Here is a 15,823-nt window from a genome sequence, read left to right as displayed (position 1 = left end):
AAAGACTCCTTTTCCCATGAGCGCCATCATCCACTGTTATAAAGACGTGACTTTTGTCAAAGCAGATTTGTTTTGGAAGCAAATAAACAAAGAGAAGATTCTTTTAACACTTTATTTTGTTCAAGACAACTTTTCCCAGGATGCAAAGTGACAAGGCCTTGTATTTATTTGTAGCTACATAGTACTATTTTGTAAAAATTTGACAACAACCAAACTTTGATAACTCAGTTTGTGGTTTTGTAACCAGCTAAATTTCATGCACTGAGATGTGTCGTTGACGTTAGTGAATCCTTGTTACCTACCAACTCCAACCTCAAGCAGAGCTAATGTATCTCACTCCTCATAATTAGAAATAATTAGAAATGATCAAATCTCATTTTAAATAGTGGTTAATGAACAGGCAAATATGTCAAAGACAAAATCTCAAGATGAAACCCCCATATTACATATTACATACTAACTCAAGCTTTGCTACATGACTATCTGTTATGTTTACATCCAGACTTCTGTCAAGTAATAACAGGCTGTCAGGCAGGCATCATGAAATGGAGATCTGCAGATTGTGGGAACAAAACATTTATTAATTCCTGATTTCTTAAATTTTAAGTCCAGCAGTTGCCTTATTCCACCATTTGGAGGTGCCAAAGTACTGAGCTAAAAGTGCTGTACTGACTGTGTCCTCTCTGAAACCCTGAAACACTTACACAAACATAAATATACACACTCACAGTGATAATCAGATGATTGCAACGATCTGTCTCTGAACCAGTGCAGTGCTTGAACGTTATCCTGGTTCAACAGCAGTGTCCAGGAAAGCAAAAAGGCTTAATGTCTGCAGGCAGGGAGACTCAGAGGCACGAGGCTTATTGTGGGTACAAACTCAGTTTCCATTGGCAGTGTGAGCTTCATGACGTATGTATCAGCTCATCTTTTTTAGCTCCATTTACAGGATCTCTGTTCAGCGTCATCAATGAATCTGTCTTTTATAATGTTTGATATTATCTGTGTCATGAATAATAGTGGAAAAACACAGATCTAAAGTCCACGCAGCTGGATTCTTTTCCTTTTTTTTTAACAAATCAAGAGAAGAAAAAATGAAAACACAAGGTGTTGCTCATGAACTCTGGGGATTGGTTAATTTGCAGTGGTTGTACCCTCGTGCTTATTGTTTTCATGCAGACAAACAAGCTAAAGCAAAATTTATGCGCAAATAAAGAGTGTTGAAATATTTTCAGAAATCAAAACTAAACATGTTTCTGTCTTATTTCACAAACTGTCTCAATAGATTTGATAAAAGAACACATACATATTCACTTTTTTCATTAAGATAAAACAATTGACAAGTTAATTTTTCTGTTTTCCATTGAGAGATCTTCTCACCAGACTTTTTTTTGGCTTATAAAGTCTGAAAGTGAGATATTTATTTGGAATTGTCAGGGGGATGTGGCTCATGTTAAGTCTAATAAGACATCTTACTGTAAAAGAGACGAAAACACAGAGTTTTCATCTTCATCAGTGTTGGATTAAGACAGTGGATCTCAATGAGGAGTATTTGGGTTAGTGCCGGGGTCCCTGCGTTTATATGGACAGTTAAAATGAACCCTGTGCTGTATCATCAACTGCAGCATCAAGTTTGATTAACTGAGATGAGGCATTCATAACTAGTCTGGAGTAAAAGACTCTCAAACATTTAAAAAGGCAAAATATGTGAGGTGTTAAGTTTTAATCCATTCTTAAGATTAAAAGGGCTGTGAGGAGTTTGAAAGTGATCTAGAAAAAGTCTCCCTTTTAGATACATGCCTGATCAATATACACACTTTAAAATGGGATTATCACCAATATTGGTAGTTTTGAAATGCTACTTCTTGGCTTCCAGATCGGGTCGAGCAGAACTGGGTTGATTTGCGGTGCTTCTAGGTCTCTATGACAACACCACCCTAGCTGATGAAGTTTAGTAGTGAAAGGAGAGATCTGTGATGGTGGACACTGGAGCCTAACTGTCAGACAGAAGAGCAGAAGAAAGATAAACAGGAGCGAGATACTACCCGAGCTAAAGGCTAAAAGGGCTGATCTGTTTGTGCTAATGTTCATTCCAACCCACAGTCAGCAGTTATTCTGCAGTGGTCTGTTCAAACTTGAGAGTCTATCAATAAAATGAAGAGTGAGGTTACGTTAGCTCTGCTTGGTGGATGACTGACAGGATATAACTAGGATGAATCCTGGTTATGTCCTGCCAGCTCTTATCTTTTTTTAGCATAGGCTGCCAGTAGCACTATGTATGGACGGCTACTAAACTACTCTACAAACTGGTTTGCATATTGTCACTAAAGCCTATAGACATGTCACGGCACCAGGCTGATAACACTACAATAGACAGCTACTGACCAGAGATGGGCAAAGTAAAAGAGCTTGAAACAAACTATTCAAAGCTTACTCGAAGACCCCTCTTGGCTAATGTTGCAGAGTTTCCACTGTACCTTTTCCCAATCCATATGCCAACTTTTCCTAATCCAGAGGAGGCATGATATTGATGCAACGAGACGCACCCCTGGTTAAAAGTCACATTTTCATGACTGTGTGAGACTCCGGGCCAGAAGGTGGAGAAGCAGTCCAATTAAAAACAGATCCTCCTCATAGCATCTTTAAATGCTGAAAATATTTTAAAAATGATCGATCTATCAACTTATTTAAAGACCTCAGAGGGAAAAATTAGTGGTTTTGGTTCATATATAAAAGTTTTCTCCTGAGGCAATCACAATGGATCTGATCAGAGTATCATGTTTATCAGGCTGCTGTATACCCACATTAACACTTTTCAATCATCCCGAGCACTGAGCCATGCTGAAACCAACCTCCTGCATGTGTCACTGAAATTGCCTCAGAAGCTCAGGCCTCTCTTTGTCTGCAGCTAACAGTCTGTGCAGAGCCTCCACAGTAAAACACAAACCAGCAGATGAAAGAAAGGTTACTGGGTACTGAAAAAACAGTCTTTCCTCTGGGCGAAGATGAGGCTTGTGTGTCTCTGAGTCAAATTGATCCCAAAGACTCTGATTCTTAGTATGTTTGCAGTTCTGACTGAGCTGCAGATCGCGTTTTGGCTCTGACCTCAGAAAGCAAAGCTTTTAATCCCTTTGCCGGACCTCCGTGCAGCTCGAAATGTTTCCCAGACTTCTCCCAAAGTTTCAGCACAAGTTGTTTTCTGAAAGAGGTGTTGACTCTCTTCCTTTATCGATCAGTCAAGACATTGTATAAAAGTGTTGTCATCCTTTTGCCAGGTGTTGAGGCTGTTAAAGCACTTATTACACGGCTCTCCCGGCTGTCACACTGATGGAGGCTCTGAGGAGTGATCTCTCACCAACAAAGCAAATATTTCGCCAATGTACCGTCTCCAGGCTATTAAAAGCATTCGATCTGGGGAGGCATTTCTTGTCCTCACAGCCACTGCTGATAATTTGTCAGGCACTTTGTAAAGGCTGCGACAAGCATGTTTAAATTTTAAACATTCTGCGGCAAGTCCTGTGAGTAGATTCTGCATTTATTTCCATGATATTATGTGTCCTCTGTAGCTTTGAAGTTTAAAAATAGCTTTGAGAGGAGAGAAAGACCAGTGTGACTGCCTCCTGTGGAGTGAAATACCCGTTTGTGTGCCAGACCAGATAAAATCAAAGCTATGTGAGAGCTGTCACTCCCTTCTCCATGCTCCAACACATCCACACCAGGCATCAGATGGAAAGAAACTTTTGTTAAAAGAGCAAATTGTTCTGCCTGATTTTTTATTTATGTGAATGGAAGCCACCCAGCTGCCTGTTGATGGAGCTGTCAAACAAAAAGGGAAAGTGTAAATTGGCCAAACATGTTTGTGTGCTGCAATATTTATGGAGCACGGTTGGAGCAAAAGGCTTTCATGTGCTCTTTCATGGCACCAGAGTGGGCGTGAGAGGAGCACGGACACCAGCTCAGCTGTAAGATAATAACAAAGACTCAAGTAAAAACTGTAGAGAGCAAGAGCAGGATCAGGCCTAAGACAGAGTGAAAGTGTGTCAGGATTTCACTGAAGCTGAGTCTGTTCATGTGTCTGTCACTGCCAAATACAGACGTTCTCTTTTTGTTTTGGTTGGGCGCTTAAATGTCACTGAGCATGCTGTCATCATTCTACGCTTAGGTCAACAAATCACAGTGGATTTTTCAGACTGTGTATCTTCAAATATGTTGACTTGCAGCTTTGATGGGTTTACATTAAACTGCAACCTCAGACTGTAAGAAACTGACACAGAAGAGTCAAACTAGAGGTTCCTGGAAAGTTGGCACCAATATAGAGTCACTACCCGCTAAGGCACATCTTTAGTCCACATTTGACATGTAAAGCTCTGAACTAAGACTTCCATTTGTGCTCTCTCCAATGCAGCAAACACTTTAAACATTGACCCTTTTGCCATGTTTTATACAGTCTATGTATCCAACACAACAAACACAATGTAATGTGGTTATGCAGCTGCGTCCATCTCTGTGGCAACCATTGTTAAACTGTTGCTTTCTTTTTGGGGTGTGACTTTGCCAGCGAGCTGTGACCTTTGTGGGGCTGCTGTCAGCGTGCTGAGTATTTAACAGCTGACAGTCTTCAGTTTAACAGGGTTATACTTTACACTGAAGCACCAGCGACATCCATGTCTGGGAGCTGGCAAAATTAAGAGTCCTGTTTTTATTTTGTGTATTTCATGAAAGGTATAAATCTGGTAGAACAGACCCAGATCATTTTTGGAGCGCTCTCAGAGGAAAAAGGAGGATCTGGTCTTCTCTGTGTATACATGCAGAGAAGAGAACTGGACTTCTGGCCGAGAACGTCTCACTCCGCTGTGTGTATATAGGACTAGTTCTGGTTTGTCTGAAGAGGAAGCAAATTTCTAACTATGATGGCTGAGATGGATGCAGCTGTAGCTCTTAGTATGTTAGTTACATTACATGGTGTTTGTAATGTTGGAGTGCAGTGACCCTATGTCTAATATTCATCTACTTCCTCTTTCAGAAAAAAAAAATGCTTATGCTGAACGCCAAGGCGTATCGAGACCTGCCGAGTCATGCCAAATTCACCTGCAGTCTAATAGCAATTGCATTATCTAGATGTGTTGATATGCTTGGTCTGACTAAGCTGCTTACATGGGTTTAATAGTCTGATCTTGATACGACTAAGCTCATTGTCTGATTTCTTAAATTGCATGTAAATTTACGGAGTGACTGTCCTGACGCTGCATCACCTTAACGAAGCTCCAGCCAGATTAGAGCACCATCTCCTGGGTGAAGTTTAATATTGGTATACTTCTTCAGACCTAATAAGAGTAAAAAATTTGATTTACAGAAACAGATTTTACGCAAAGTAAAACTACAGTATGTTATCAAACTTTAACAACGCTAAATAGCAATTCCATAATAATAATAATGATAATAGTAATAGCAATAATAATAATAATAATATAAAATTATTGTTAATAATAATAATGATAAAACTCCTACTACTACTACTACTACTACTACTATTAATGATAATAATAATAATATTTTCCCGATGGATTTAGTGCAGGTCTCTGTCTGGATGTAGTTTTCTGTCTCCTTTATGATTACCCAGGTCTTAGACTCAGTGGTTGTGAATGCTAGTCTTTGGCTTAGAAAGGGTTTCTGGTTTATTAAAACCAGTGTCCACTGAATATCTGCCCACTTGCTGATGTCTTCTATTCACTCACTGCTTTCACACACAGCTGTGAGTCATTAACTGTTCTTCAAAGTAATATCATTCAGGTAAAAAATTGAGTCCTTGGCAGTTAACCCTCATGTGGTACTTTCAGAAAACAATTTACGTTTATCAGAGAGGTCTCTGTCTGCACTCTCTAAATGTTGACTTTATGTCATATTGATGGGTGTTTGTGTCCAGACTGTTGATGACCTTTTCCTGCAGATGTTTGTACTAGCTGCAGCGATGAGAACATCCAGAAGTATTCAGAAATATTCAGTTACCCAGCGCTGCACAGCTGCTTCCATCACTTTCCCAACACAGTTTCACGACAACTGATCCAGAGAATCAGGGATCATACTTATATAACTCACCAGGGAACATTTTAATGAGGTTTAAAATGATTTATAATTAAGCTGTGGTTACCTTGAGTCAACAGAGATATGATCAAGTGAGCCAGGAGTTCTCTATGCACTTCGTTGAGTCTTTCAAGGCGAGGACAACACGCTTTGAGAATGATTATAAACCTGAGCGTAGAGACTCAGGGAATGGTGGTCCCATATCAGATTGTGTAGACTGACCCAAGTGTCAGTCTGGTCGCTGAACAATTCTGGACAACTATCACCACAGCTGAACACAAAGGTGAACAAGCTCCATTAGCAGCACAAAGCTGCCACGAGTACAGGCTGATTTTAAAACAGATTTTTGTTAGCCTCCCTGCCTGTTGCATCATTAGTCTATGTTTGGTATTGTACAGGCTGTGTTGAAAATAGGCTGGACTCCTGTTCTCTACACGATAGTCCTCAGCTCATGAGAGTTCTTCCCTTTAATTATGCTTTTAATACTGAAGACATCAAAATGACAAAATTATGTAGTAAACGAAATGTTGCTTTGGTGACAGCTTTGCACCCTTTTGTTGTTGTCTTCATGAGGTCGTCACCTGCAATGGTTTCCACCTGTCTGAAAGGAGTTCCCAGAGGTGCTGAGCACTTGTTGGCTGTTTATCTTTCACTCTGAGGTCCAGCTCATCCTAGACTATCTCAACTGAGTTTAGACAGAGTGATTGTGAAGACCAGATCATCCGATGAAGCTCTCCATCACTCTCTTTGGCCGAATAGCCCTTACAGAATCTGGTCCCACTCATAGAATGTTATAGAGTGGACAGCCTGGCTCCACCATTTACCATTGTATGGTTTTGAAGCCAGAACACCCCCATGACAGACACTGCCATTGGCAGCCAGAATCTGCGCAGAAGAGGCTTTGAGGGACTCATGAAGAATCTGAGTGGAGCCGAGTGACATAAGTAAGATTTTTTTTCTATTTCAAGAGTAACATCTCTTCTTGACTCTCCCTCCCAATATATTTTACAATCCCAAACAACTAAAAAAAAAGGATAGCAGCTGTCAATCATTGTTAAACATGACGTAACAACCTATTTGTTAAACTCTTATAACTAATACAAATGAAAATTTTCAGAAAAAGAGGACTTGAATACAAGGCAGCCCGATATCTTGAAATTACCTAAACAATTTAATGTGAGAAACATTTCTATGAGGTGTATTAATTTTGAATTTTGACCACAGCCCATCTGAAATTGCTGGAGAGCGAGATTGTTTTGACCTATACTGCAGCCAGCCACCAGGGCTCAACCCTTTTTTTTTTTTTACAATCTATGGTCCCATTAAGATCAAACAAGATGGGAAGGTATGTAAGATGAGAATTTGTGAAAATAACCTGAAATTTAATCATTTTAAAATAGATAAATAAAATGTAATAAAATCCAAAATGCAATAACTGTTTGACAATGTAAAAGATGCTGAAACCAAAGCGTTACAAGTTGTTACATTTTGGGTCAGTAACAGCATTTTGGGTTTTCTTGCCTATTACCTTGAAAAGCAGCCTGCAAAAAAATGTGTTTTTCAGAAGTTGAACCCAAAACCCTGTTCTGAGAAAACCAGCTGGGGACACTCCGAGCAACCTCACGGATGCACCCTAGAAGTTTCGGAGCCCTCGGGCCACAATTTGTGGAGTTACAGCCTACTTAGTCAAAGGCTAAAAAAAGGCCTAAATTGCCCTAAAAACAAAACCCGCAAAAAAAATGCAATCTTTCCGAAAGTTGGAACCAAAACCCAGTATTGAGAAAACCCTCTAGGGACCCTCCTAGGGCACACTATGGACGTATCTTAGAAGTTTTGAAACCCTTGGCCTTTGTTTTGTGGAGTTACAGCCTAATTGGTGAAAGGCTAAAAGCAGGCCTTATTTTCCCCGAACGAAAAAACTGAAAAAAAAACAGCATTTTTCTGAAAGTTGGACCCGAAACTTTGTTCTGAGAAAATCCACTGGACACAGGACACTCCTGGGGACCTCAGGGACACACCCAAGAACGTTGGATGTGGAACCCAGTTCTGAGAAAACCCACTGGGGACGCTCCTAGGGACCTCACTAACAGACCGTATAGAATTACATGGGGGACACATATTTCATGGAATTTCAGCCAAAACTGGAAAGTCAAAAATTGGCTCCAAATTTCAGGTCCGGCCCTTACGTTCTGAGCTCAATGTGGTGAAACCCGAAACAGAGGTTTTAGCCCTCAGACTTGATTCAGGATGCATTGTTCTCACCTGGGATGGCACGGGCTTCCACGGGGGACACATATTTCATGCAATTTCAGCCAAACTGAAAATTTCAATTTTGGCTCCAAATTTCAGGTCCGGCCCTTACGTTCTGAGCTCAGTGTGGTGAAACCCGAAACAGAGGTTTTAGCCCTCAGACTTGATTCAGGATGCATTTTTCTCACCTGGGATGGCACGGGCTTCCACGGAGGACACATATTTCATGCAATTTCAGCCAAACTGAAAATTTCAATTTTGGCTCCAAATTTCAGGTCCGGCCCTTACATTCTGAGCTCAGTGTGGTAAAACCCGAAACAGAGGTTTTAGCCCTCAGACTTGATTCAGGATGCATTTTTCTCACCTGGGATGGCACGGGCTTCCACGGGGGACACATATTTCATGCAATTTCAGCCAAACTGAAAATTTCGATTTTGGCTCCAAATTTCAGGTCCGGACTTTATGTTCTGAGCTCAATGTGGTTAAAGCCGAAACAGAGGTTTAAGCCCTCAGACTTGATTCAGGATGCATTTTTCTCACCTGGGATGGCATGGGCTTCCACGGGGGACACATATTTCATGCAATGTCAGCCAAACTGAAAATTTCAATTTTGGCTCCAAATTTCAGGTCCAGACCTTACGTTCTGAGCTCAGTAAGTTAAAACACGAAACAGAGGTTTTAGCCCTCAGACTTGATTCAGGATGCATTTTTCTCACCTGGGATGGCATGGGCTTCCACGGGGGACACATATTTCATGCAATGTCAGCCAAACTGAAAATTTCAATTTTGGCTCCAAATTTCAGGTCCAGACCTTACGTTCTGAGCTCAGTAAGTTAAAACACGAAACAGAGGTTTTAGCCCTCAGACTTGATTCAGGATGCATTTTTCTCACCTGGGATGGCACGGGCTTCCACGGAGGACACATATTTCATGCAATTTCAGCCAAACTGAAAATTTCAATTTTGGCTCCAAATTTCAGGTCCGGCCCTTACGTTCTGAGCTCAGTGTGGTAAAACCCGAAACAGAGGTTTAAGCCCTCAGACTTGATTCAGGATGCATTTTTCTCACCTGGGATGGCACGGGCTTCCACGGGGGACACATATTTCATGCAATTTCAGCCAAACTGAAAATTTCAATTTTGGCTCCAAATTTCAGGTCCGGCCCTTACGTTCTGAGCTCAATGTGGTTAAAGCCGAAACAGAGGTTTAAGCCCTCAGACTTGATTCAGGATGCATTTTTCTCACCTGGGATGGCATGGGCTTCCACGGGGGACACATATTTCATGCAATGTCAGCCAAACTGAAAATTTCAATTTTGGCTCCAAATTTCAGGTCCAGACCTTACGTTCTGAGCTCAGTAAGTTAAAACACGAAACAGAGGTTTTAGCCCTCAGACTTGATTCAGGATGCATTTTTCTCACCTGGGATGGCATGGGCTTCCACGGGGGACACATATTTCATGCAATGTCAGCCAAACTGAAAATTTCAATTTTGGCTCCAAATTTCAGGTCCAGACCTTACGTTCTGAGCTCAGTAAGTTAAAACACGAAACAGAGGTTTTAGCCCTCAGACTTGATTCAGGATGCATTTTTCTCACCTGGGATGGCACGGGCTTCCACGGAGGACACATATTTCATGCAATTTCAGCCAAACTGAAAATTTCAATTTTGGCTCCAAATTTCAGGTCCGGCCCTTACGTTCTGAGCTCAGTGTGGTAAAACCCGAAACAGAGGTTTAAGCCCTCAGACTTGATTCAGGATGCATTTTTCTCACCTGGGATGGCACGGGCTTCCACGGGGGACACATATTTCATGCAATTTCAGCCAAACTGAAAATTTCAATTTTGGCTCCAAATTTCAGGTCCGGCCCTTACGTTCTGAGCTCAGTGTGGTAAAACCCGAAACAGAAGTTTTAGCCCTCAGACTTGATTCAGGATGCATTTTTCTCACCTGGGATGGCACAGGCTTCCACGGGGGACACATATTTTATGCAATTTCAGCCAAACTGAAAATTTCAATTTTGGCTCCAAATTTCAGGTCCGGCCCTTACGTTCTGAGCTCAGTGTGGTAAAACCCGAAACAGAGGTTTTAGCCCTCAGACTTGATTCAGGATGCATTTTTCTCACCTGGGATGGCACGGGCTTCCACGGGGGACACATATTTCATGCAATTTCAGCCAAACTGAAAATTTAATTTTTGGCTCCAAATTTCAGGTCCGGCCCTTACGTTCTGAGCTCAGTGTGGTAAAACCCGAAACAGAGGTTTAAGCCCTCAGACTTGATTCAGGATGCATTTTTTTCACCTGGGATGGCACGGGCTTCCACGGGGGACACATATTTCATGCAATTTCATCCAAACTGAAAATTTCAATTTTGGCTCCAAATTTCAGGTCCGGCCCTTACGTTCTGAGCTCAATGTGGTAAAACCTGAAACAGAGGTTTTAGCCCTCAGACTTGATTCAGGATGCATTTTTCTCACCTGGGATGGCACGGGCTTCCACGGGGGACACATATTTCATGCAATTTCAGCCAAACTGAAAATTTCAATTTTGGCTCCAAATTTCAGGTCCGGCCCTTACGTTCTGAGCTCAGTGTGGTAAAACCCGAAACAGAGGTTTAAGCCCTCAGACTTGATTCAGGATGCATTTTTTTCACCTGGGATGGCACGGGCTTCCACGGGGGACACATATTTCATGCAATTTCATCCAAACTGAAAATTTCAATTTTGGCTCCAAATTTCAGGTCCGGCCCTTACGTTCTGAGCTCAATGTGGTAAAACCTGAAACAGAGGTTTTAGCCCTCAGACTTGATTCAGGATGCATTTTTCTCACCTGGGATGGCACGGGCTTCCACGGGGGACACATATTTTATGCAATTTCAGCCAAACTGAAAATTTCAATTTTGGCTCCAAATTTCAGGTCCGGCCCTTACGTTCTGAGCTCAGTGTGGTAAAAACCCGAAACAGAGGTTTTAGCCCTCAGACTTGATTCAGGATGCATTTTTCTCACCTGGGATGGCACGGGCTTCCACGGGGGACACATATTTCATGCAATTTCAGCCAAACTGAAAATTTCAATTTTGGCTCCAAATTTCAGGTCCGGCCCTTACGTTCTGAGCTCAGTGTGGTAAAAACCCGAAACAGAGGTTTTAGCCCTCAGACTTGATTCAGGATGCATTTTTCTCACCTGGGATGGCAAGGGCTTCCACGGGGGACACATATTTCATGCAATTTCAGCCAAACTGAAAATTTCAATTTTGGCTCCAAATTTCAGGTCCGGCCCTTACGTTCTGAGCTCAGTGTGGTAAAACCCGAAACAGAGGTTTTAGCCCTCAGACTTGATTCAGGATGCATTTTTCTCACCTGGGATGGCACGGGCTTCCACGGGGGACACATATTTCATGCAATTTCAGCCAAACTGAAAATTTCAATTTTGGCTCCAAATTTCAGGTCCGGCCCTTACGTTCTGAGCTCAGTGTGGTAAAACCCGAAACAGAGGTTTTAGCCCTCAGACTTGATTCAGGATGCATTTTTTTCACCTGGGATGGCACAGGCTTCCACGGGGGACACATATTTCATGCAATTTCATCCAAACTTAAAAATTTAATTTTGGCTCCAAATTTCAGGTCCGGCCCTTACGTTCTGAGCTCAGTGTGGTAAAACCCTAAACAGAAGTTTTAGCCCTCAGACTTGATTCAGGATGCATTTTTCTCACCTGGGATGGCACGGGCTTCCACGGGGGACACATATTTTATGCAATTTCAGCCAAACTGAAAATTTCAATTTTGGCTCCAAATTTCAGGTCCGGCCCTTACGTTCTGAGCTCAGTGTGGTAAAACCCGAAACAGAGGTTTTAGCCCTCAGACTTGATTCAGGATGCATTTTTCTCACCTGGGATGGCACGGGCTTCCACGGGGGACACATATTTCATGCAATTTCAGCCAAACTGAAAATTTAATTTTTGGCTCCAAATTTCAGGTCCGGCCCTTACGTTCTGAGCTCAGTGTGGTAAAACCCGAAACAGAGGTTTAAGCCCTCAGACTTGATTCAGGATGCATTTTTTTCACCTGGGATGGCACGGGCTTCCACAGGGGACACATATTTCATGCAATTTCATCCAAACTGAAAATTTCAATTTTGGCTCCAAATTTCAGGTCCGGCCCTTACGTTCTGAGCTCAGTGTGGTAAAACCCGAAACAGAGGTTTTAGCCCTCAGACTTGATTCAGGATGCATTTTTCTCACCTGGGATGGCACGGGCTTCCACGGGGGACACATATTTCATGCAATTTCAGCCACACTGAAAATTTCAATTTTGGCTCCAAATTTCAGGTCCGGCCCTTACGTTCTGAGCTCAGTGTGGTAAAACCCTAAACAGAAGTTTTAGCCCTCAGACTTGATTCAGGATGCATTTTTCTCACCTGGGATGGCACAGGCTTCCACGGGGGACACATATTTTATGCAATTTCAGCCAAACTGAAAATTTCAATTTTGGCTCCAAATTTCAGGTCCGGCCCTTACGTTCTGAGCTCAGTGTGGTAAAACCCGAAACAGAGGTTTTAGCCCTCAGACTTGATTCAGGATGCATTTTTCTCACCTGGGATGGCACGGGCTTCTACAGGGGACACATATTTCATGCAATTTCAGCCAAACTGAAAATTTCAATTTTGGCTCCAAATTTCAGGTCCGGCCCTTACGTTCTGAGCTCAGTGTGGTAAAACCCGAAACAGAGGTTTTAGCCCTCAGACTTAATTCAGGATGCATTTTTCTCACCTGGGATGGCACGGGCTTCCACGGGGGACACATATTTCATGCAATTTCAGCCAAACTGAAAATTTCAATTTTGGCTCCAAATTTCAGGTCCGGCCCTTACGTTCTGAGCTCAGTGTGGTAAAACCCGAAACAGAGGTTTTAGCCCTCAGACTTGATTCAGGATGCATTTTTCTCACCTGGGATGGCACGGGCTTCCACGGGGGACACATATTTCATGCAATTTAAGCCAAACTGAAAATTTCAATTTTGGCTCCAAATTTCAGGTCCGGCCCTTACGTTCTGAGCTCAGTGTGGTAAAACCCGAAACAGAGGTTTTAGCCCTCAGACTTGATTCAGGATGCATTTTTCTCACCTGGGATGGCACGGGCTTCTACAGGGGACACATATTTCATGCAATTTCAGCCAAACTGAAAATTTCAATTTTGGCTCCAAATTTCAGGTCCGGCCCTTACGTTCTGAGCTCAGTGTGGTAAAACCCGAAACAGAGGTTTTAGCCCTCAGACTTGATTCAGGATGCATTTTTCTCACCTGGGATGGCACGGGCTTCCACGGGGGACACATATTTCATGCAATTTCATCCAAACTGAAAATTTCTATTTTGGCTCCAAATTTCAGGTCCGGCCCTTACGTTCTGAGCTCAGTGTGGTAAAACCTGAAACAGAGGTTTTAGCCCTCAGACTTGATTCAGGATGCATTTTTCTCACCTGGGATGGCACGGGCTTCCACGGGGGACACATATTTCATGCAATTTCAGCCAAACTGAAAATTTCAATTTTGGCTCCAAATTTCAGGTCCAGCCCTTACGTTCTGAGCTCAGTGTGGTGAAACCCGAAACAGAGGTTTTAGCCCTCAGACTTGATTCAGGATGCATTTTTCTCACCTGGGATGGCACGGGCTTCCACGGAGGACACATATGTCATGCAATTTCAGCCAAACTGAAAATTTCAATTTTGGCTCCAAATTTCAGGTCCGGCCCTTACGTTCTGAGCTCAATGTGGTAAAACCCGAAACAGAGGTTTTAGCCCTCAGACTTGATTCAGGATGCATTTTTCTCACCTGGGATGGCACGGGCTTCCACAGGGGACACATATTTCATGCAATTTCAGCCAAACTGAAAATTTCAATTTTGGCTCCAAATTTCAGGTCCGGCCCTTACGTTCTGAGCTCAGTGTGGTAAAACCCGAAACAGAGGTTTTAGCCCTCAGACTTGATTCAGGATGCATTTTTCTCACCTGGGATGGCACGGGCTTCCACGGGGGACACATATTTCATGCAATTTCAGCCAAACTGAAAATTTCAATTTTGGCTCCAAATTTCAGGTCCGGCCCTTACGTTCTGAGCTCAGTGTGGTAAAACCTGAAACAGAGGTTTTAGCCCTCAGACTTGATTCAGGATGAATTTTTCTCACCTGGGATGGCACGGGCTTCCACGGAGGACACAAATTTCATGCAATTTCAGCCAAACTGAAAATTTCAATTTTGGCTCCAAATTTCAGGTCCGGCCCTTACGTTCTGAGCTCAGTGTGGTAAAACCCGAAACAGAGGTTTTAGCCCTCAGACTTGATTCAGGATGCATTTTTCTCACCTGGGATGGCACGGGCTTCCACGGGGGACACATATTTCATGCAATTTCAGCCAAACTGAAAATTTCTATTTTGGCTCCAAATTTCAGGTCCGGCCCTTACGTTCTGAGCTCAGTGTGGTAAAACCCGAAACAGAGGTTTTAGCCCTCAGACTTGATTCAGGATGCATTTTTCTCACCTGGGATGGCACGGGCTTCCACGGAGGACACATATTTCATGCAATTTAAGCCAAACTGAAAATTTCAATTTTGGCTCCAAATTTCAGGTCCGGCCCTTACGTTCTGAGCTCAGTGTGGTAAAACCCGAAACAGAGGTTTTAGCCCTCAGACTTGATTCAGGATGCATTTTTCTCACCTGGGATGGCACAGGCTACCACGGGGGACACATATTTTATGCAATTTCAGCCAAACTGAAAATTTCAATTTTGGCTCCAAATTTCAGGTCCGGCCCTTACGTTCTGAGCTCAGTGTGGTAAAACCCGAAACAGAGGTTTTAGCCCTCAGACTTGATTCAGGATGCATTTTTCTCACCTGGGATGGCACAGGCTTCCACGGGGGACACATATTTTATGCAATTTCAGCCAAACTGAAAATTTCAATTTTGGCTCCAAATTTCAGGTCCGGCCCTTACGTTCTGAGCTCAGTGTGGTAAAACCCGAAACAGAGGTTTTAGCCCTCAGACTTGATTCAGGATGCATTTTTCTCACCTGGGATGGCACGGGCTTCTACAGGGGACACATATTTCATGCAATTTCAGCCAAACTGAAAATTTCAATTTTGGCTCCAAATTTCAGGTCCGGCCCTTACGTTCTGAGCTCAGTGTGGTAAAACCCGAAACAGAGGTTTTAGCCCTCAGACTTGATTCAGGATGCATTTTTCTCACCTGGGATGGCACGGGCTTCCACGGGGGACACATATTTCATGCAATTTCAGCCAAACTGAAAATTTCAATTTTGGCTCCAAATTTCAGGTCCGGCCCTTACGTTCTGAGCTCAGTGTGGTAAAACCCGAAACAGAGGTTTTAGCCCTCAGACTTGATTCAGGATGCATTTTTCTCACCTGGGATGGCACGGGCTTCCACGGGGGACACATATTTCATGCAATTTAAGCCAAACTGAAAATTTCAATTTTGGCTCCAAATTTCA

The sequence above is a fragment of the Halichoeres trimaculatus genome, unplaced genomic scaffold (genome assembly GCF_033239565.1).
Source record: "Halichoeres trimaculatus isolate MK-OKI-2021-1 unplaced genomic scaffold, fHalTri1.1 fHalTri1_scaffold_2, whole genome shotgun sequence".
In the NCBI taxonomy this organism is placed as follows: Eukaryota; Metazoa; Chordata; class Actinopteri; order Labriformes; family Labridae; genus Halichoeres; species Halichoeres trimaculatus.
Note: the sequence above shows the minus strand (reverse complement) of the source record.